Below are 21,535 nucleotides of genomic sequence, written 5' to 3'. Positions count from 1 at the left end.
GCACCTACAGGACTTATGCCTGTGGCATAAGACTCAGCATATTTCACCTCCAGCCACTTTCCCAAACCTTTGTAAACAGGAAATCCCCATAGACCCCCTTAAGTACAGAGAGAGTTGTTTCAAAAAGATCTTCCCTGTGGCTTGAAAAGAACCGAGTCTTCTCCTTCAGCAGGACACAGTACACAGCTCCTCCCTTCAGGACCAAGAGCACCACCACAACACAGGAGCCACTCCGGGTCCCAAGGAAGAGACCCCTTCACCAGGGAGGGGCTCCACCCCACACCCCCACTCAGGGGGTGGCCCCAAGGGGGCAGGGGGGATGCTCCAAGGGGGCAAGAGGGAGAGCACAGGGGGTGGGACTAAGGGGGGACAGGGAGAGGCCCCAAGGGGGCAGGGGGCACAGGGGGTTGGGGCCAAGGCAGCTGGGGGGGGAGGGCACAGGGGGGCAGGCCCAAAGTGACACAGGGGGAGGGCACAGCAGGTGACCCAAAGAGGTACAGGGGGCAAAAAGAAAAACCCAAACTGCCACTGTCATGCACACCCACCCTCCCACCTATATATTATATATAATATATATATATTTTTTTTTTAAAGATATATTTTAAAATATATATATCTTTTTAAAGACGGTGCAAAACCTGGCCTCTAGCACCATTACAAGGGGGAGAACACAGCCCACACCAAGTGACCAGAGCAGTCACCCAGCATGAGCTGTGTTCTCCCCCTCAACCACTACACAACAAAACTAACAAAGAAAAACCTACTCCCTTTAAGTGAACTAAACTAACAGTGACACCACCTGCAAACCCCACACATGGGGACAGTCACCTTAGTACAACCAAAACACCTTCAGTGCTGCACCTCAAAACACCACTAGACCCACCTTCAGCACCCAAAACACACCATCACTCTCCAACAAAAAAAACAAAACAAAACATTGTCCCATAACACCCAAAGGCACCACACAACTACTAAAACACACACTCACCTCACACCACACAGGCACACCAATGCAATGCCAACTCTGGTTCTCAAACTGCTGAAACCACTCTGAAAACCACTTCTCAAGGACCACTGAAGCAGCCAGGGCTCACCCATCCTCAATGCCAAATGCTCTGCTGCAGTGTTCATCCTGTGAAAAAAGCATCCACACATCACTTAAACAACCCCACAAGAACACTCCCCAACCTCTTCAAACAGCCCATTACAACATTCCTCCTTAACTTCTCACACCATCACCACTCTGAAAACATTAAACCCTTTATACCACCACACCACTCCTATCCATGCACAAACAAGCCCATTCCCACCAACTACACTACTGCACTTACACACTTACTAATACATGACTAACTTCACACCCCCACAACCACTGCCATCCAACCAGCCACTTCACACCCAAGCTTACCTGCTTAATCTACCACAAGGCCTTCATAACAGCTTCTCTGCTTCTTGCTCACACACGACATCCACAACCTGCTGGCCCAACACCACACCACCCAAGAAGATGACACCTACTGGCCTGCACTTACACAGGCTGCCCTTCTCACCATCACTCAAAGCTGCTCTGACTTGGGCTATCCATCCACCCTCACCCACCTAGCCCATAAGAAACAGCATCAACAAGACCATACAAAGCTCTTTGGGACTCAATTCTGACAATTTCCTCAGCATACAGAGGCAGATCCCATTAAGGGATAGGGAAAAGGACACTGCCACTTTACCTTAGTGCTCTCTTCCTATATCTCCAAGGCGCTTACCCTGAGAGCAGGAATAGCCTCTTCCCCCTGGTGATGGAATGACAAAAAAAGGCATCAGGTTGCCACAAGGAACCTTTAGCCTGGACATTAGCAAACACCTCATTACACAAAGGGTAGTCAAACGCTGAAATAGGCTCCCCAGGGACATGGTTTGCTTGGCACCCTGGCATGTATTTAGGAGCCCTTGGGATGCAGTGCTCCCAGATAAGACTTAGCAGAGCCTCCTAAACAACTATGGTTAAGCTGCCATTGGACTCTATCTTGGACATCTTTAGTCAACCCTCACTTACTGCTTTGCATCATCCCCATGACATCCTAAACTCAACCATCTCACGGCTGCTGCACTTCAAGTCACCCCAGTCTTCACATCACCCGCGAGCCCTTCCTCAACAAGGAATACGAGCTCCAGCAGCACCTCACCCGGGCTGAGGCGCCCCAGGGCTCCCCTAGTTCTTTGTTCATCCGTAGGCAGAGCTCAACAAGTTCTGGTTCCCTCGGATGTTTCTCCTGGAAAGAAAGCAGCCATCCTCAACAGCATTCCGGCTGTGCAAGTTGTCCCACCACGTCTCCGTGACGGGAATGAGATCACACTCCTGAAATTACAAATAAAGAGTGAAAGATCCAGCTCGCTCCCGTTGGTGGATGAGAAAGGGGCCGCGGCACCCGAAAAACCCTTCTCGGGGTTTTTCAGCTGACAGCGCCCCAGGACGGCTCCGAGACACGGAGAAAGGAGCGGTGAGCGGCGGTCACCTCCGAAAACACGACAGCGGTCGGGCGGCGACGTTCGCCCGGCTCCGAGAAGCCGGGGGAGCTCCGTGCTGGCCCCGGGCGGCTCCCCGGCTCTGCGGTCCCGCGAATACCCGAACGGCTCATCGGTTCGCGCTGATCTTCACTAGAAGACGTCCCACCGCAACATGAAACAAAACAGCACGACACAAAGAGAACATTACAGAAAACCCCAATGCCAAAGCCTCGTTTCAAAAGCAGCCCCTCACGGTGCTTTGCAGCCCCAACGGATCCCAAACCTGACAAAGAAGCGGAGCCCACGCCGGTTACCGTACTCTATGAAATCCCGGAGCCCTCTGGTCGCTCCCTGCGGCCTCCGGCGGAGCTTAAGAGGCGTTGGGGGCGGAACCGCCCCCGGCCGAGAACGAGCCGCAGCTGCGCCCGGGCGGCCGCGGCACCTGGGAGTCGTTCCCTCGTTAGCGCCGGCCGGGGGCCCTGACAGTTTGACACGCGGACTTCGGATCTGAACTAAGGATCTGAACTGCGCTTTCAATTCAAGTTTGTCGTGCGCTTCTCCTCACCTCACTGTGAGATTCATTAATAAGATAAATCACACCTTCTCCCTTTAACACGCTTTTATGATGCTACAGCCTCTCCTGGCCACCTCTCTAGGTGTGTTAGCATCGCTGTGTTCTAAAGTTGTGCAAGTTCAGGGCACTCACATAGACTGATGCAAATTTAACTAGTGTTAAACCATGCTTTGGAAGACCATTTTCAATGGAAAACTGTGGTTCTCCAGATTAGCGAGCCTGACTTGCTTTACTCTGACACAAAAGCACCAGACTACCTGTAACTGGGCTCTGGTCCTGCAAAAAGGAGTTTGTAGCAAGACCAGGCCATCTATTACGAGAACGGGTCTGGCCCTGAAGCAACCAGCTACATCAGCTTTTCATTTTAGAAAGGCTTAAAGGACCGTTATTATAATACAGTGTGAGCAGAACAGCACAGATTATAAAATGCCACCAAATTAACGACTTGTTGCTGGAAGTGCACGGATGTCCAACCATGTTCACTGGGCACTGGAAAAGAAGAACACCTACAGGCAGGGCTGACCTGGTTCTCGTTAAGTGGCCTCTAGATGTGCACTTCATCACACAGAGTGAATGTAGCAGACTATAGCGATTCTTTGAAGGCTCTTCCAAGTCTATTTATGTAGGAAGGGCACAATGAATGTGACAGTTCCTGAGAACTTTCCTGGGTAGCAGTGAAGAAGGATGAATATACCACATTCAGGGGACATCTTTTCCATGCCCAGGCTGAAAATGGCTGTATGTTAGAAAGCTGGAGAACATTAAAAAAAAAAAGAAAATAAGAAGTGGAACTTGGAGATCTAGAATGAAGTTGGAGCACTCGGGGAAGTAAAGAGAAACAAATCTAAGGGAAAAGCCAATTCCACTCACTTAAGTGGCAGCATAGAGCAATGATTTGCTGGCATGGCTACACGGCCCTGCAGTAGCCCTTTGTTTGTAAAACAATGCTCCCCAAGAGTCAGATTCAACTCTGTTTTTAAGCCAGAATTTGATAGTATAGCAGGAAATGGATTCATCAGCACAGAAAAATGTCTGGATACACAAAGGAATGAGGACAAGAAGCCGTAAAGGAGTGGCAAGGGACTTGCCTCGTGACTACCTTTGAACAGCAGCACAGGGAGAGATGGTGACACAGAAAATGAGACATTTCAGAGCTTGAACACTTCCTCGGTGATCTTTGGAAATTCAAGACAAATAAACTGACATATAAAACACATGGAAATGGCAACAAATTCCCTGTAATCTCCTTCTGATTTGCAGAAGTGGTGCTAAGAGACATTGAGGTTGTTCAAAATACGTCTCAGTCTGTAGCATGCGTGAGGATAAGGAGATTTACAACAAACTACATTAAAATAAAACACACACACAGAAATTTACATGATCGCGACAAATGTTAAAGATAAGTGAGATGAAGCCCACCCCAAAGCATGTACTGAGTATGATGATATTGTTCACAGTATCATTCTTGTTGGACATACAGGTGAAAGAATCTTTCACTAAAAGACCTGAGGATGGTTGCGATGTTCAAGGCAGGACACACAGCTGTAAGAATTCGAGGTAAATTTCTGAGGTGCTTCCCAATAGAAATGTCAAAAAGTCAAAAGTTAGGTGAGAACACATCCAGGAGACAGCTGAACTCATAGGTGAAGAGCATATAAATTATCATTAACTACCCTGAAAGTTTACACTGCCTCAAGTCTCAGTTGAGACGCATGTTTATTTTGCTTGAGGGTAGATGAGATGAACTACGGTCTAGCTACCCTGTCTTACTTCTAGCCAGTCGTATCTGTGGGGGACTTCGCTGGATAGATTCCTCTGGAGAATCAGAGTTAAATAATTTCCTTCCCAACAAGAAGATTATTTTAAAAACAGAACTTCACAGAAAGCAAAGATGAAGCTTGGGTGAAGCGGTACTCTCTGTAAACAGAACACTCAACCTAGATTGACAGGATACCTCCAGACAAATTAAATAATTAAAAAATGCCCCAAAAACAAAAAACAAAACAAAACAAAAAACAAAACATATATATATATATATATATATATATATATATATATATATATGCTAAAATAAAATGAAATTAATTAATTAAATAAAGCCAGTATCAGTTAAACTATCCTAGAGATGAAAAGTTTGTCTTCATAGCTAGAGAAGCATAAAGTCCATAAGAAACTAAAACTTCGCAGCTTCCTGCTCTAATGTTGGTCTACTTTTGACGCAGAACCAATTCACCAGGCACACATTTGAGGGTATTGGTTTACAAAGAGAGGAACTGGTGTCATCAAAGAACTAAACTGATGTGAGAATGGCCTTGCACAGAGTAAACTGATACTTAGAACCCACTGTGGCCCTGAGGATATTACATAATCAGATCTTTTGAAGTGTAAAATCCAGAAAGATTTTCACAAGCGATACCTATATTTTGGTGGCTTTGGGAAATTGTCACGCTTCTTTCTTGTGGACCATGCCTGACAGACACGAGTGTGGCACCTTCACACTCACAATTGAAATGTTATACACCAGTGCAAAAAGTTTTATGAACTGAATTGTTACAGTTGCATAAAAGAGGGCCCTACCTTCATCCTTATCTGGGATCATAAAGAAAATAAAAACAAGGCCAGGAACATGTACTCAGGCACACAAATCTGTAGGAGAGCAAGACACAACCCTCTCCCAATGCTTGGTCTCCCCTGTACTTGCAAGGTGATTTCCACTGAATTTGGCTTGCCACTTTCTTTTCTAGTTTGTTACTAATCAGGTTACTTTCCAAAGTCAGACAATTTTTTTCACATTTACATTACAAATTTATCATTCTAATTGTTAAGCTATTGCACTGGCATTCTTGTAAACAATCCCTTCTATATTAAAGGGCACATACAGTTCACGGTCTTTGTTTGAAACTCAAGATTACAGATACCATAATGGATTGATACTGATACAGCACATTGTAGATAAAACTAGTGGTCTGATTCTACACGCAGGGGATTCGCTCAGTGGAAAAGTATGTGAAAGAACAGTGCCTCTACTCAAATAAGTACTTAGAGCAGACCATTAATTTTCTTGTCCTCTTCGCAAACTCTGACAACTGGTAACAAAACCCAAACTAAAAATTAGCTAAACTAAACCACATGAAAATGGGAATTAAGTTTTCAAAGCCACCTACCCAACAGGCAAATCAGAGTTCACTCTGTAATGGCTCAGCTCACATCAGTGACATGACAATGTGTCTTTGGACTTGTTCAAATATTTATTTTAGTAATACGGGACAGTATAATTCCCGGTATTTTTTTCCTCACAACTGCTCAACAAATGGGACTAGAACCATCCTTTCATATTAACAAAAAAAAAAACAGCTACAAGCTAAAGCCAGTTGAGCCCTGGCTTGATTGGCTCATATGAAGGGTGGCTCCCCTGGGGCTACCCTAGTAAAGTAGATGCCAATGCAAAGAGTCCACACAGAATGGAAGAAACAGTACTTGGGGCAATGCCACTGATTTTTCTTGCATTATGCTGGGGAAATGTTTGACTTACAGACCGGACACTATCTGGAAGAGATTTTCTGAGGCTACAAATGAGTGGTTGAGCATGCACTTACAAGAAGTAGCTGCACAGATTTACCTGGGAGAGCTGGCTGTAGTCACATCTTAGTCAGCTTTGGTCATACCCCACAAGCCAAGCGGGCCTTTCAGGCTGATTTTTGTTCCTGTGTCTTTGTGCATATGGGGTGAGGCATTTGTGTGTTTTTGTGGGGTGAATGGTCCATTGACTGTCTCTGAGCTGAGGAACCTGAAAGTTTTCATTAAAGTGACTTCACCTTGCTGCCTGCATCTTGTCCAACCAAAACTCTACATCTGCAAACAGAAGATCAAAGAGTTCAATTGACTGTTTGGCCACTGGACAGTACAGCACAGGCCAGGTAGATGCCAGACTGAGTGAACAAGTGAAGTATCAGGGTTAGTTTGGAAGGAGAAGGGTTTCACGTGTTCCTCTGTTTGAAAGCACACTGCAGATGGGAATAAGCTGTTCCAGCTCTAAGCTAAAATAATTTCATTTGCTTGCCTTACACTTACCTATGAAGCAAAATGCACATCAAAAAAATTAACAGGAAAATAAACCTTTCAACCAATGGCATTCTCAGTTTCTGGATAAAGTCTCAGCACCATGAAAACGCACAGGAGAACAGACTTCTAAACATATTTAAGATTAATTTGTGTTTTGTGCCCTTCTCCCATCTGAAGATAAAGCAGGAAGGGAAAGGGTTTCTACTTGTATTCTAGCTGAGCAGTCCTATTGAGAATGATTGGGATGAGGGGCCTATTTTTGTGACTAAGTTCGGGCACTCCTATCGCACCAAGGACATTTTGTCATGTTGCTAACAGCTGCTGCTCTGCACACCCAGTTTCCCAACCAGGAAATTTCTTTAAACAAGAAGCCAGGAAGACCAGACACAGAAAAAGGTTTCCTACTTACACAGAATAGGTACGACATGTCCCTTTGCAGAAGGACACTGGGACTGTAGCTTCAGACTTGCAGTACTCATGAACAATGTGCTGCTCCTTCACGCTGCGTTTGCATCCCACCACTCAGAACTTCAAGAAAACAAGACTCCAACCCAGGAAATCATGAGATTGACATGTAAAGTCAAAGAAAGTTACTATTGGGTATGCTTGCATTCTTTACTCATGCATATAGAACCATTTGAGTTGGAAGGGATCCCCAAAAGTCATCTAGTCCAACAACCTGTACCCAAAAGGGACACCCACACTAAATCAGGCTGCACAAAGTCTAGTCCAGCCTTACCAGCCTTACCTTGAATATCTGCACCAACAAGTTGTCTGCCACCTCTCTGGGTAACCGGTCGGCACAAGAGTTGCAGTCATGAGATCCATCGCTTACTTTCCCACCCAAAAAAAGAGCAGAGGTTCTCGGGGCTCTTGGAGAGGTCCAGCTGCTGGATGACTGGCAGCAGGAGGAGGAGATGTACAACCAGTCCTTCTGCTCCTCCCATTCTGTGTTGACATTTCTATTCTGCATTGCTCCTTATCAGCTCAGAGCCAGCCTGGCCCACAGGCAGCTGATGACATTTCCAGTCATCGGCATTTTTCCAGTTGAGCTGAGATGAAGCCAACATCTTCTCAAAAGGAACTGTATGGTAGGTGACCAAAAGAGCACTAACAACAGCCCCATCTGCAGCCAAGACTTGCCTATGACCCCTTTGCACTGTCACGTTTCAGAGCAGGCACCACGTGTAGCAGCAATGGGCACAGAAGGGCTGGTGGCCAAGCACACAGGCTTGCAGCCCCAGGGAGTCCATGGCTGAATCACAACCTGACACGTGCCTCCTTGTGCACCACAGGCAGAAGGAATCAACCTGGATCTGCAAAAGCTTTGTCCAGTGTGCTCCCACCCATACCCAGGCTGCCTGCCCACTGCAATCAGGCCAGCCCTGGCCTTGCTTTAGGGAGGCTGTTACAGATCCTGCCACTCACACAGCTCTCCCACCTTGAGGTTCAGCCCCACACCAGCTAAGCCACTACAAAGCTACACATCTCTTCTAAGGGGCATGGCTGGAGCCCTGCCTTGTCCTAGAGGTGGATGTCAGGGAGCACTGACCTTCCTGTGATGATTACTGGGTGCCTCATTCCCAAATTGCCTCTAGAACTCCAGAGCAGGAACCTAATTCAGAGGATGCCAAATCATTTTAAATGTTTTCAGATGCAGAAAATATCATCGCTTCAAAGGCTTTCATCACTGACTTTCCACAGTCACACAAACACACCCAGCCCAGAGGCCTTTAGGCAGAAACAGGACATGAGGAAATGCATTTCTCCACGTGCTGGAACAGGGCTTTGCCTGGTTAGGGCACTGCAGCGTGGTGAGAAGAGCAAGAAGGTGAGGAAGTGACTGCCTGTCCCCTGAACCTACCCCAAGCTCACATACATGTATGCATACCTCGCCATATAAATGCCAGCACCCAAAGACAGAAAAAAATGGCCCATGTTACTTGATTAAGTGCCTTCCCAGCTCCTAGCTTGGTTAATTGCCACACAATTCCCACTCCTCTGGGACACAGTTCAAATCCCTGAGACACACATGGGGCCTTCTGCCCACATTCCCAGGCTCTCAGCCACAAGGGAAATGCAGAGAACCATTCCCAATGGCACCAGAGGGCACAGCAAGAGCAAGGGCTTGTTTTGGGCAGGGTGCACAGCTCCGAGTGTCGGCGGCTCGATGCCCTTGCAGCGAGTCTGCTGGGCAGAACACAGCTGCTAGGTTGAAGACATGCACATGCATGAGGCACAGGCCTGCAGTCCCCAAATACCTGATTGTACTTGCAAATGAATTCACGTGGTATTTAAGTGCATGCAATTTGCAGGTGCCAGTAATTTTCTCCACAATCCGGTGTCTGCTTTTAACTGTAGGCAAAAGGGTTGTCAACAGGAGAGCACACCTGCAGGTTTGGAGGTTGGCTGAGAAGCAGCAATTAAACAGACATACAGCCCAGAACCAAAGCAAGGTAGCCTGACAGGCACACAGAGAGCCACAGCAGCAAGGCAGAGCTGGTGCTGTTGGCAGAGCTGGGCAGGCACAGTGCTGTGTCCCTAACAGCCACAGGAGCTGCCTACCTGACACCAGAAGTGCTGCTGGGGCTCTGCCTGCTCACCTGAGGGACAGCCCAGGTGGCCAACACCAAACAGTAGTTTTTCATCAAAAGACATCTATCAAAAAGCAGTGCGCTCATCTAGCAAAGATTTGTTCTCATCAGTCCATCATGTCAAATTGCCAAAACACATCCAAAGTCAAAAACAAGACAAGAAGAAACTTGAAGTTCACAATGCCTGACAACAAGCTTCTTGGCTGTGAGGAGTTCCCACAGCATGCAGCGGGACACCCCAGAGGCAGGACAGTGCCTGCAGAATGAAGGAGCAGACACAGGAGCCAAAGTGGCCATGACACATCTGGAGATGCCAGCACAGGGCCACCTCCTCCGAACCTGTACTCCCTCAGACTGCATCCAAGCACACCCACGGTCCTGGGCAGCCACCTACAGGGAGCCACGATTGCAAGTGTCACATCAGCTTTCGGGTGCTCAGCAAATGTGGAGCTGTCAAAACCTGGGCTGTCAGGATAATTGAAGAAAAGCAATTTCCTAAAGCATAACGAGCTAGAGTGAAGAAATTGTATTTCCTCAGTGCTGGAAACAGGATACACTGAATTATCACACAGTGGTAGAGCCTAGTGAGACATTTTGACACACGTCACTCAGGCATTATAGAGCTGTGGCCTATTTAGGAAATTAAATAATGAGGGTGAATGGGAACGAAGCAAAGTGCCTGTTTGCAGAGGATGAGAGGCATCCAGATGTGCACACGGCCGTGACTGCTTCACATTGTGCGCGACTTCCAGCCCCGGAAACCAAAGAAACAATCCTGATGAAATATGCAAGCCCTTGTTGGAATGCTATCAAGTCAGCATCAAACCCAACGCTAAAGCATGAATACAGAAAGGAAACGAAGAGGAAATGAAAAGTGAAAGAATCTCCCCTCAAAAAAAAAAAGTAATAAAGACATTCCCTTTTTGCTGCATATCCCCTTATCTCCTCCTGCTTGGGGAACATCAGTTCCACACGCAGCAGCCTCTGTACAAGTACAGTGGGATGCAACCTATGGGTGTGGGAGGAATGCCCAGCCATACCACCTCGAGCTTTCCATCAGAGCCCTGTAGTACTCAGGTGGTTACAGGCACTGGGCAGCTTGCCCCTTGTGCACAGATCACAGCAATAAGATGTTGGTAAGCACGCCATGGAGGCCAACTGCAAGAAACTGTGCCTAGATAAATAATTAGCAAATTACCTGCCTGAAAATAGAAAACTTAATTCTCCTTTGTGAGCAGCCTGGCATCTCTCACGTAAAAATTACAGCCATAAACCGATGCTGCAGCACAGGCCTTGCACAGAAATACTTGCCTCTGCCAAGACATTTTCCCCACAGTAAACGAAACGCTCTAAGAATGCTTATCTTGGTATAAAACCCTGCAAGAAAAATAAACAGAATTATGTCCAAATGTAAATAAAAGCAGGACATGTTGGTTTTATGGCACTAGGAAAGCCATAAAAATTAATAGCCCGAGTGCAGGAGGTTGGTGCCATTCTCTATGATCAGCACATCCCTTCCATCAAATGGCACCTTCCACAGCAAAGCGGGTCCCACACTGATAGAAAACCAGGAGGCAGAGGGAAAACAAGGCTGAATTATGAGTGACACGAATGAGCAGATTTATTGTCATGCCATTCAAGCTGAAGGGAAAAGGGGAAAAAAAGAAAAAAAAAGAGGATTTTGTCACTCTGGTGTATTTAATACCTACACATCACAGGCCACGTTTTAATCACAGAGCCAGAACATGACACAAAGGGGACACTGCTTAGAAATGCACCAGTTGTCCTGCCGGGTTCCTGGAAGCCAGCTGGCCCTGAGCAGGGCAGAGGGCTGATAGGGCAGCAGGAGGGTGGGAAACAGCCTGTTCCAGTTGCAGGGACTGTGGACAGAGCACCAGGCCTTGCAAGGACAAGGCAGAGCAGGGAGCACCACGAGCAAAGCCTGGAGCAGGAGCTTGCTCAGGGCAGCGGTGCAAAGCCTGCAGGGTGCCCACGCCAAGAGGAGGATGCTCATGGTCATTGTGAACACAGCATTTGTGCAGCACAGGGCCCACATGAGCACAGCAAGGCAGGAATTGGTGCTTGCAGCACTGCTAGCTTTTCAAGGGTTTTTAATGGGAAACAGCACCTGATAAAGACATCATCTTCTCTGGCATGTCATGACAGGAAATTTGCCACAGGCAGCCAGCATTGCAAGGCATGCAAAATATAATAGCAGCTTGGCTTAATTTTTCTAGAAGTGTGGGAAAGATGATTTGTCAAGAACTTCATCTCCATCATCCTTGAAAGGGCCTACTTAGACAGCACACGTGTTGTGTGAGGCTGTGACCGATTCTGATTTCGTAACTAGGGGCACTGGGAGAAGCTTTGCCAGGCACGGCCACATACCTGGACAACACTGGTAGACCCAACGAGAGCCACGTGGGGAGGACAAGGCCCGGCAAGGAGCAGCTCCCAGCTCCAGGGATCGAGTTTTTCCCACCAAGAACTCCTCAGCAGCAGTTTGAGTTGCTTTACTGACTCCGAAAATTCAGTTGGACTGGAAGGCTCCTCACTAAAACAGCCATTGTGAATGCACACAAACTGGCAAGAGCAGAAACTACAAGACTACACACTTAGTCATCCTCTGCTGCTGCTAATATGTGTGCCTGCATTCAGGCAGTGACTTCAAATGTCTGCACCAGCAGGCATCAGGAACACGTATAGGAGCACCCAGCTGCCTCAGACTTAATCTGTTTCCTTCTAGACACGTAAAGAAGCAACTATGAAACACTTCTGCCCATCCCACTTGGGATGAGCTATGAAAGAATATGGATCAGCGTGACAGTACTCACATCTATCCCAGCTACATAACTGATGTCAGCTTTTAGGTGTCGCTGTAGAAGGCTCCGAAGGTCAGGTTTGCAAGAGACCCCTGGGACAGCCACGTGGCTGAGTGAGGGCAAAAGCTTTAAGCTGCACTTTAAACAAACAAGGAGCTGCAGCCGGTGCACAAGCTGGAGCAGAAGCAGGCAGCAGAGCCAGGCTGTGTTCAGGTGGCAGGACAGCCCACCACACCACAGCTACCTGCCATCACAGATGAGATGAGAGAGACAAACTGGACATATAAGACTTGGTACCAGCAACATCTTTCAGTGCAAGTATTCAGTGTTTGCACCGCTGTTCCCTTGCAGAAGCCCAAGAATACACATGAATGTAAAATGCACCTTCTTTCCAGGGACATTTTAGCACAACACTTCAGTTTCACAAGATCATGTGGTACCAAGACTGTCTACTGGCACTTTCCACAAAGTATTAGTTAGCACCAGCAGTAAAACAAGGCAGCCATTCGTAGGCTGAAGTTCATGGCAGTGAGCAAAACAGTTGCCTATGGCCTTTCCACCAAGCACCACAGCTCCAATCTGGCAGCTGCCCCACACTTGGGCTGGAGGCTCCAGGACAAAACATGGAAGGCTGGCCCTGTTATTGCCTGCAGGTAGGACAAGGCCTTGGAGAGGGTTGCCTTCATCCCTGCAGAAAGCCAGCTCCCACATTTAGTTAAGGTTTCTGCTTTCAATCACTTCACCGAGTGTGAGAGCAACAGTTGCTCTTGTAACAAAACTTGCCACTTGCTTTTCAAGTTCAAACTTAATGAGCTTTCCTGAGAAAATAACTGCTGGCTATTGTAAGGCTACAGCTGGAGCTCACGAGGACTAGCTCAGCACAAAGGACAATGCACCACATCCCTCCTGAACCACCACTTCAAATAACCTGTGTTTTCAAACGCAGCACCACAGCAGTGACTGGTTGGTTCTGTAACGTCACAGGCTGAGAGTCAAGCCATCATTTTCTAGGAGCATTTCTTTGTTGGATTTTTTTTTTTCCCCATGGAAATACCAGAAGAAACCATCAGATGATTCAGTTGGATCCTGACTTAGAGTAGCATCTCACCAAGCTCATCAGCTGAATGCCCAAGGGCCGGCAGCTCAGTTTCTGCTGGGGAGTCATGCCTAGTGAAGAGCCCACATTTTCTTACTCCTCGTTGTTGCCTCAAACCTTACTCCACATAAGAATCAATTCTTCCACTTCTTGCCATTTTGCTGTCTTTTCAAGGGCCGCTCCCATCTCCCTAAAGGTAAGATATTACAGCACACACCAGGTTCATCTTTGCTGAGACCTTTGCAGTGTGTGTTAGCATGGGAGGAAGTATCACTCACTGTCACCACTTATCCCTCAGCCTGAATTATAATCAGGCACTGCAAAATGCAGCCCTAATTACGCTGTCTCAAATGGCGGTGCTGCTGTTCATTAAAAAGAAAAGTCAAATTACCGAATCCCCTTCTCATCAGCCTCTGTTGATAGTTACTCCAATGATGAGGGCAGCATTAAAGGAGGCTGCCTATGAAAAGCACAACTTGGAGCACAGTCTCAAATAAGCACAACTATTTCTCCATTACAAAAGGCAAGTTCAAATGCACTGGGGAAGGAAACCAGCAAAGCAGATGACAGCAGTACCACAAAACCTCAAGTCAGAAAAGAGAACGCTTCACAAAACAAATACCAAAAGGAAGATGCAGCAACCACTTACTTATTGTAGAGTGCCCAAGGCACAGTTCTGGTTAAACAGCATTCTTCATACTGCTATGGAAAAGCCAAACCTGACCTTACGCTGGAAAGTCAGTACAACCCAGGGCCAACCTCAGCTCCAAGGCAGAAGCCAGGGCTTTTCCTAGCACAGAGCCTTACCAGAAATGTGGTTCGATGTGCAGCCCAGCTTAATCATCCTGTCCAGGACTGAGCCAGATCCAGGGCATCATCCACGCCCATCTGCAACTTAGCAGCTCCAGGGATGAAGCAGATGCGCATGTTTTAAAGTTTCAGAAAGCATAACAATACAAAAGACAAAATTCCATCACACACCCCTATAAGGATAGGTGGCAGCAGATACATTTGCCTTCAAACAGTTTTCAGGTCACCCAAAAAGAGCTATCAGCCACAGTCCAATAACAAAGAACAAATAGCTTACCATTTTTGAAGATCCAGGCTCGCTGGAAACTCTCAAAGGAGGCCATCTCCAAGTACAGACTCCTCTTCAGCCACCAGCCTTTAATTGAGTCCAAGGAGAGGGAGCCCCAGGGCCCACCCCTTCCAATCACACTGGTGAACTGCTCGCACCTCTGCTCCCAGGGCTGGCTACGCCACTCCAAGAGATGTTCAATCACTGGCTCAGACCATGACCTAACGGTTCTGATGAAACCCCTTAGATTGTATTTCAAGCACAGCTGTGCAAATCATGACAGAAAACAAGACGAAAAGGATCTGTTCCCTGGGCTAGTCATCTAGAGCTAGAAAGCACTACAATTAGAATCAGGAGTGAGACTGAAGACCTCGGTTTGTTTGCAAAACTAATTAGTTAATGTTATTAAAAAGCAATACAGAATAAACCAGAGCATAACCAGACTCTACAGCTACCCAAATGATGGACAGTTGTGCTTAGGATATGCTGGAGGGGAGGGAAAGAACAAAACACTTAATGGATCAGATTAGATTTCGGTGCGAGCACTACGCATACAACTCAGAGTTAGGAAATGGCATGGAGAAGAGGGTTTCACCATAGAAAACACAACTACTTCACAGCAAGATTTATTAATACATCCAAAAGAAAGAAAGAAAATCATTTTGTCACACTATATACAGATAATACATACAGTGTTTTATACACATATTACATCAGTTTTTACACAAGAAAAATATACATAAAAATGTAAACTTTTGTATACAAAAACCCTTAAACAAATTAAACAAGGACCAGATAACAAAAGGAGACCAATCTATCATCATTTTCATTGATTTTTTTCTTCTTTTTTTTTTTTTTTTTTTTTTTTTTAAATGGTAATACAGTACATTCATTGAGAAGTATGAGGAACATGTGAGCCAACTGATCCTATTTAAAGGGAAGTACAAACAGGAGCTTTCCTACCTGCCCCGGAACACTGTCAGAACCGCGCTGGGAGCTGCTGGCACTGCGACTGCTCTCCTTGGGCATCCCCAGGTTCCGCTCTCCCCAAAGCGGCACATCTGCAGAAGCAGACGGAGCTTTCTGTGCCCATCAGCGCGGTACAGGATGCGGCAGTGCGAGTTTGTATGTTCCCTTTAAGCAGTCACTATTGGATGCAGCTTCGCTGAAGCAAGCTGTCGTTTTTCCCAATGTGTGGTAGGCTGAATACATGTTGGGGATGAAAGGGAACAAGGAAGGGGTGTAAGAGACTGCTAATCCTTGCTACCATGCAGTTACTTCAAAATCAGTTACGTTTGCAAGCTACAATTCACTGGTTCAAATACACTGCCTCACCTGTGCTTTCCCACTGCAACTTTATGCTTTAAACTCGAGTGGCCAAACAGCTGTACGAGGCTCTTTGTTAGAAGGCTGCTTCTGATATCAATGCAATAGCACTGCCTTTAAAATGACAACAAACACAAACTTCTCTGAGACAGCCTTGAAAAGAGTGACCTTTCCCTCTAAAGCACTTCAGATGGTCTGTTTGCCACCTTCTGTTTCATTAAGCCCCAAACACAGATATTTACTCTTAATTGCAAAGAGGATATTGGATGGGGCTGATGCCTGCTTTGCTCCACTTGCAGATAAATGTTCTAGGGGAATTTAAAAACAAAGCAAAAAAAACCAAAAAAACAAAAAAAAACCAAAAAACAAACAACCCAAAAAACCCCAACCAAGCCCCACAATTATACAACCCAAACCCCAAAACCTCAGGCATGAAACAAGAAAGGAACTACTGAATGATGACGAAAAAAAGCAAAGCTCTATGGAAAGAAACAATATGCCCCAGAAAAGGCTTCTCACATTAAGAAAGTTAAAGACTTATTACAGACGTCTTCATAAAAAACATCCATCTTCCTCAAGTATGTTAATGTGAAACACGATAGTGATGCACCAGAATTATTCCTGGAAAAGGGCAGACGAGCACGAGATCTCCTCAGTGCCATCAGCACCACTAAAAGTAGGAGGTGAACAGCAACTGAAGAAGGTAAAATAATGGGGGAAGCTGTGTAAAAGAAACCATGAATCATCAATTCTATTCAGAGAGGAGAGGTGAGCAGAACATGATTACAATATGCCTCAGAAGGAAATAAACACTTCGGAACTTGCACTTGCATTTCTTTCTCTCCATCCTAAAAGTGATGGTGGCAGTAAGGTCTGCTTGTTGTTTTGATGGTGGTGGTAGTTTTTTTTGTGGGCTTTTTTTTTTTTCCTTTTTTCTTTTTTAATAACAAACCTTCTAGTAAGAATTCAAAAGAGAATTACAAATGGCTTTAGATAATTGAAGAGTCTCCTTTTTAAAATAAAACTTTGATAATGCATTGCTTCGTTTCTTCTATATAATGCAGCTTCACAGAAAATATCTCATAAGGGGCAGCAATCTGCAAAACGTTTAAAAAAATGCCATCCAAGGTTTGTGACATATACACATGTATATGTAGGACATCGCCACTCTATATACATATTTAAACTACGAATGCATGAGTATATACCAGGAGAGGACCAACAAGTATGTTCTCCACATACATAAAGTGAAATAGGGTCATCTGTGTGTGCTTATATGTATTATACACACACAGTGCGCAACCATACCCATACACACGCCCAAACATATGTATTATAGAAACCGTCACGTGTGATTGCATGAAAGCTTGGATGGAGCAGTACATCAGTTACCTTTTCCTAATAGAAACACAAGGAAGACAAAATTCCATGGCTGAACTGTGGCCAAGAAACTGCGCCATACCCAGACTAAAAATGTGGACTGCAGTAAGGCCTGGTGGCAGAACAGAGCTGAGCTCTCCACTGAAACCACAGGTAAGCGAGCCATGGAAGTCAGCAGTGCTTACGTGTGACTGAGCAGGTATCTGACCGCTGCTTTCTGCTAAAAGGACAGGGGAACTCCAGTTAGCCAGAAAACAAAATAAAATACTTGAAAACACAATTTACTTGCATAAGCAAAATCATTCAATGCACAACGAGATGCAAAGTACTGGCATGCTAATGGTCAACTCTGCAGCTCACTTTAGAATCTATTTATTGGTAAAACTAATGAGCTGTGTTTCTCTTGATATGTTTGACAACAGCGCTGCTCAGAACCGAGCATAAGGCTGCCTTCTGCTCTCTGCTCTCCTTATGGGAAAGGCACACTGAGCTCCCTTTTTCTCCCTAGGGCTGAAAATTAAGATGTGGGCTTGCTTTTCTCATTTTGAGTATTTATCTCTGAATAGCGGTGCTGGGTTAACCTTTTAATATGCTGGGTAACCTTGCATCAGTTTCTAAGAGAAGTGAGCGTCCATCTGCAAATCAGTCACAGTCATGGTCAAATACAATTGAGTAACTGCAAAAATCTGCATGGGGTCAAGCAAGCGCACACGGCCCAATTCAGCTGCCACTGCAGTCACCCAGACAATTTCTCTAATGCATAGGAAGAGCTGGACTGGGCCATCAGAGCTGCTTACTTCTATAGCAAGATAAGCTTCGGAGATACTGGGACAGGGAGGAGCTGGAATGGAGGTAATGGAGCAGCAAAGCAAAAGAGGTTGGCATTGCAAGAGGCCTCACTGAGTATTAATATACACAGAAGCAAAAATGTACCAAGGAAATTCTGCTTTGAAGGTTGAGGTAACAAAAATCAGTGGTGACCAAGATCAGACCAAGTACTGACACCAATCAAATCCCTCAGATGAACTAAGACTACCTTGTTTGGCACCACGTGCTTACCTGTTACACATAGGTTATGGCCAGTCTTTCTTTCAGCTCACACACTTGTTCATGTTACAGCTAATGCATGTGTGTGATACTATGTATACTATTCCATCTACACATCTGTATATATAAATACAGACATATAGATAGATTGCATTCATACCTATTTATTGTGCATCATGAGGACGAGAGCACATTCAGCAAAGTGCTACCAACATCTCATATACAGATATCTCTCCTGTACAGGTACACATAGAAGCAGGCCTATTTTCCCCCAGAAGGCATACAGATTTACGCTGCTAGCTCCCATTTACACCAAACAATGAGAAGGAAAGGCCTCTGACAACATCCACCTCCCTGCCCTGTTCACTCGTACATGCAGATGCATGAGAAAGGAAATGCATTGAGGCATGGACACACTGAGAGGGAAGGGAACATAAAAAAACCTCAAGGTTTGATTTGCAACTGCTTTAAAATATATAGATACATAATAGATATATTAAAAAATTAAAATTAAAATGTCTGTGCAATATTGGAAGCTCTGTTCGTCTAAACAGATCGCTAAAGCCACCGGGATCAGCACCACTAAAAGTGAAACTGTACAAACAAGTAACACTTGGGTTTTACTTTTCTTAGCCTGAATGTTGTAATTGATGCACAGTATGAAGTGTGAGCTAAAATGTAAGAGTATTTCTGATTCCTCACCCTTTCAAGTGAGAACTCTTGAAGAAACCTTACTTCTTCAATTATGAAAAAGGCTAAAAGGCCAAAACCAAATTCCAAAACTCAGAAGTGGAATTCCCTGGCCTGAAAGTGTATTTTGCTTTGCAATCCCAAAACAGCAATTCTGGAGTAAAATCAATACACTCAAAGACCTTCGGGGAAGAAAAGAATCCGTTTTGAAAACAAGAGCCTCTTACAGAACAGAGATCGGTCCTCAACCAGTGCCCCTTACAACCTGATATGAAAACCAAGTACAACTGATTAACTGCATTTTCCATATCAGGTCATAGGGAGATTCAGGCATTAATTTGCACAAAATACACAATCCCTCTGTCTCACCATCCCGCCAAATACAGAACTCCCCATTTCAAATCCTCCTGAAAAATATCACTCAGTTCTCCCATCCCTCCTCCTCCTCCACCTATTTGATGTAAAGGCTGTCTTTGGGAGCTTGGTATTTTCATGACATTTTAAGCAGGGCTCACTGAGAGTCATTTAAAAAACAGTAAAATTGACATGATATCAGAATTAGCCTTATAACAGAAGATTATATAGTAGAGAGTTTGAGTTATTTATACAATAATGAGGACATAGGAACCCCCTACTAAATAATCACGTTTCTACAATACATTCCATCACCTCTCGACTACTTTTCTCTTTACAAAACTATGACCTGCATACAATATACACATTCGTATCGCACATACGTCCCCCCCAATGCATATTTGTTGTGTGTATATATCATACATACATGCACACAAGCAGTCTAATTCTATTTATAAGTCACAGTGGGAACTCCTTTGTGAGGAAAGGAGGGGGGAAATTCCTGAATAAGACACTGAGATTTCTAATGTTCTGACTTTTCAAATTCCAACTCACAGAGCTAACTGGAAATAAATACATTAAGGAAAAAAAAAAGAAAGTCTTCAAACTTGGTTCACAACTTCCAGCTACAGTAGTTGGAGTTTTTAATTTGATCTATTTACCCTGTAACTAAATGTCTAATCAAAGGTACAAACCACAGATAAATTATTGCAGAATGTAACACTCAAAATAAAATTTAAAAAGAGATATAGGAACAGTAATATAAGGGTTAAAAAGAGTTCTATGCTTTGTTGATACAGGATACCATTTTATTTTAATTTTATATATATATATATCTATATATAGATATAGATATAGATATCTGCAAGGTAGCAAAGAATAGCTGTACACCTTGACACGGCAAAATCCAGTGTAAAAAGGTGCTTCACTAGTTTGTCTTCCCAAAAAAGCTTGTATATAATTTTATAGCTATTAAAAACACATATGCAACATAATTCATTACACTCAATACAGCTTTAGTATAAAACTTATAATTTATGAGGTGATGTTAATAGCATAAATTAATATACCATTTCTCTTAAAATCTACAATAAGTATTCTGAAAGCTCATTGGGGAAGGGTATCTTTAAATAAAAAGTTTAAAGCTGAGCGTGATGAGAAAGATTCTGCATGTTGATCTTGAGAGCCCCGAGAAGAAAAAGAGTCCCTAAGCCAAACAGTGGACTAGAAAACGGAACACAGATTTCTCTTTCTTGTGCTCTCATTTAGATGACGCTCTACCTTAAATTATTATTTACTTTTAAAACTATTTACTTTTTTTTATTTTATTTTTTCTCTTTTTCTTTTTTTTTATATATTTTTTTAATTTATTATTTTTTTAAACTGCCCTTATTTCCACAAGGAATCCCTGAGACATACCCAAAACTGTACAGTGAAGGTAATCACTGTTCAGAGAAACTGGTTCAACCCCTTCTGGTAGGATGTGTAGATACTCTGCATGAGAACCCAACTGTTCATCACTTCAGAATGGATCTGTTTTCATTGGGACCAACTACGCTGTTTGGAACGCAGGTTAGAGTCATTACAGGGTAAATCAGTCCCCTCCTAAGCAGAAGCAAATGCCACGTCAGTCAGCTACATTAGAGCAATCTGCACCAAAGTTAAAGTTTTCCAGAGGATATCTGGGGACACCCCCTACCCGGAGCTCACTTCAGTGGGCACCAGCTGGCAAAGGCAGCAAGCAGATAAAAACATCAGCACCGCTGGACCAAGTGCAATGTGTGCATGTACTCTGTGTATCTCACTGTGTGTGTGCCTGAGGGGTAGGGAGGGGAAGGAGCACAAGGAATGCATTTTTCCCATATCAACTATGTATAGTTTTTAAGTCAAAAGCCTGAATTTCAACCTCTTGACTTCCGAACTAAATTCTGTGAGCCAGGGAAGACTGAAAAGGTGCCAGCACTTAGAAGAAGCTGGAAAAAGAAAGCCTTCTCTACTGATGTCCATCTA

The 21,535-nt window shown here is 44.7% G+C and overlaps 1 protein-coding gene and 1 long non-coding RNA gene across 5 annotated transcripts in view; both read right to left on the bottom strand.

Annotated features, from left to right (window-relative positions):
* Positions 1-988: 988 nt before the first annotated feature.
* Positions 989-2,305, bottom strand: LOC107307784 (uncharacterized). Its single transcript, XR_001552510.3, has 3 exons — positions 2,181-2,305; positions 1,725-1,787; positions 989-1,132 (listed from the first exon to the last, which is right to left on the bottom strand). It is a non-coding gene; the product is annotated as an uncharacterized LOC107307784 (long non-coding RNA).
* A 13,489-nt stretch (positions 2,306-15,794) lies between these two features.
* INO80D (INO80 complex subunit D) overlaps positions 15,795-21,535 on the bottom strand; it is a 41,532-nt gene continuing 35,791 nt past the window's right edge. For all 4 annotated transcript variants that reach the window (XM_085552686.1, XM_085552689.1, XM_085552687.1 and 1 more), the window contains one exon: positions 15,795-15,930. The gene's annotated coding sequence lies outside the window, so the exon portion shown is untranslated. The remainder of the gene's footprint in view (positions 15,931-21,535) is intronic.

Source organism: Coturnix japonica, chromosome 7 (genome assembly GCF_054131305.1).
Source record: "Coturnix japonica strain WE chromosome 7, WE-NBRP24, whole genome shotgun sequence".
Classification (NCBI taxonomy): domain Eukaryota; kingdom Metazoa; phylum Chordata; class Aves; order Galliformes; family Phasianidae; genus Coturnix; species Coturnix japonica.
This window is presented reverse-complemented; position numbering and strand designations above follow the sequence as displayed.